Raw genomic sequence first — 2,653 nt, forward strand, 5'->3', positions numbered from 1 at the left:
TTACGAACTGTTAGCCAACAAAGATAACCACCGACATTTTTTATGTTTCGGCGGCCATCTTTGTTGGCTAATGTTATGGTGTAAATGTTGGAAAGAATAACTCGGAAATAATGAAATGAATAATATATTAAACAGACAATACAGAAACGATGAATTCCGCTCGAGTGAAGAACAAATCAAGTTACGACTGTCTCTTTCTGCGTCTTGGGTTCGGATCGCTGTCTGGTCACAGGAAGTGACGCCAGGAATAGTCCATTATTAAAATCCGTAAAATAAAATAAAATGGTTTTTGGAATGGACTATCTCCCATCTACCCCTGTTAAGAACGGTTTTCGAAATAGACACCCCATTTGGAGGAGGGTTACTAAGAAAACAGATAAGATGCAATGATCTTTAAAATAAAAAATGAACATATTTATTTAAATCCAAAATTTTTGCCTCAACAAGCCTTCTTCATAAGAATACAAACAATTTTGTTCTGTTTTCATTGTTGTGCAAACGCATCTCTCGCATCGTGTTATTTTATTTTTAAGTGATGAATGGCTGTTGTCTCAAGGAAGATCCCTGCTTTGACAAGATCATGGGTCTGACCTTCACTCCTGACATGAAATGGAAGACTTGCATCAAATCTGTTGCCAACGTCGCCAGAAAGAAAACCGGATTCGAAACCTACTAAACGATACTTTTTTCTTTTCCCTGCAACCTCTTTTCCACAGAAGAGACGTTGCAAGCCTGTCTCTGCTCTATCGTTATTTTCTTGGCAAGTGTTTGACTGAGCTCCAATCTATGGTTCCCCCTTGCTAAACTTTCACAAAAAAACACATCTAGCTAATAATTATCACCAACTTCCCCCCACTCTCTGTCTGTGCCTAAATCTAAACGCAAATTCCATGAACATGACTGCTTTCCTAGAACTGTCCGCCTGTAGAACTCTGTTCCGCTGGCCTGGTTTCCAACCGACTACAATATGGTTGTCTTCAAGTCCAATGTAAACAAGTTCTTGTTGAGTCGTCTCTTTAAATAATCAAATCATACCCAACTGCCACCATTAACAATTACTGCGCTGTTGCCCCAGTGACTGCCGTACCCTTATTTACCTTTATCCTCGAGCGGCGTTCCGGCCTTGATAAGGGATGAGACCCTTGTAATTTTTTTTTCCTATAGCTGATGCTTCCAATTATATGTATTATTCATACCCAGCATTCTGCTACAGTTATCCGGGCATTAAATCACCAACAACATCTGGAGAAATCGGATATCTTCGACGGTAAAATCACTTTCATGTCTTAAATAGTTGTTACAAATAAAATCTAAATAAATATAAAAGTGTACACGGCGCGCATTACTATAATAGATAATACAGAACATTCGTTCAAATACTGTAAATTTATAACAACAAATTCGTTAATCGCTAAACATCAACTGCGGTCTCTATTGATAAATAATTATGGGCTGATACGAACCGCCAGCTGGCTCCATAGCTCAGTTGGTTAGAGCGCCAGTCTAGTAAACTGGAGGTCGAGAGTTCGAATCTCTCTGGAGCCTCTCATTTTTTTTTGTTGTTTTCTAAAATATGAACACCAGCAGCATGATGTATTTATCAATTACTACGAACCAATGCTGCTCATTGTTTTTCTTCATAGGTTAGTTAGATAGAGTTCGAATCTCTTTAGAATCATGTGTTTTTTGTTTTGTTTTTTTCCAGAGAGAGAAAAAAAAAACACAATTGTCTGCACGCTACAGATTTTTTTGTAACTCTTAAGATTCATTTGTCAATAATATTAAGATTTAGTAATTACAAATGTTCTTAATTGCATGGTTATGAAAAAAAAAACAGCTGTTTTTTTTTAAATTAAACTGAGATACTTTTTAATTCGTACAAGATCCTGTTTTTTATTGGCAAATATCGCAACTTATATATATATATATTGATATATCAAAAGCCTTTAATTTGGTATGGCATAAAGGTCTACTTCACAAGATCTCCAGCTATGGTAGAGCTAGAAATATCTTTTCAATTATTAAATCATTTCTCTCTGACAGGTTCATAATAGTAGTGGTTGATGTTCAGAAATCAAAAGCTCGTAGTAGTAACGTTGGAATCCCTCAGGAGTTTATCCTGGGTCCAACTCCCTTCCTGATCTGCATCAATGATCTTCTAAATCATATCCTTAGATCATTCGTAGACATTTATGCTGATGACACTACCATCTATGGCAGCACATCAAGTTATCTCTGATTTTATCTCCTCTGATCTTGAGCGTGTGGTACAATGGGGGAAAAAGTGGCTGGTTACATTTAATGCATCTAAAACCAAGCTTTACGTCATCAACGTTCTGGCATCAATTGAAATGAATGGCTCTCGTCTTGGGACTCTCAATGTTTTGACAAGTTTCTGGGTTTGACTTTTACTTCTGATCTGAAATGGAACGCATACATCAAATCCGTTGCTAAGGTCGCTGGAAAAAGGGTGGGATCCTTTTGTCGATCCAGTAGATATCTCACTGCTGATGCAATTCTCTACCTATATGAGCCAGGTTCGTCTAAGGAGGGAGTATTGTTGCCACATCTGGAAAGACCTTATGCTGCTTTGACAGTTTAAAATAGACCTCGTAATCTAGTGGGAGATGCCCTTTTCTTTTCCCTGCAACCT

General features: G+C 37.5%; 1 non-coding gene across 1 annotated transcript; it reads left to right on the forward strand.

The window, feature by feature from the left end:
- The first annotated feature begins 1,471 nt into the window (after nt 1-1,471).
- On the forward strand, nt 1,472-1,545 carry Trnat-agu (transfer RNA threonine (anticodon AGU)). Its single transcript has one exon. It is a non-coding gene; the product is annotated as a tRNA-Thr (tRNA).
- Nucleotides 1,546-2,653: the final 1,108 nt, after the last annotated feature.

This window comes from Euprymna scolopes, chromosome 15 (assembly GCF_053919585.1).
Source record: "Euprymna scolopes isolate OS-2025 chromosome 15, ASM5391958v1, whole genome shotgun sequence".
Lineage (NCBI taxonomy): Eukaryota > Metazoa > Mollusca > Cephalopoda > Sepiida > Sepiolidae > Euprymna > Euprymna scolopes.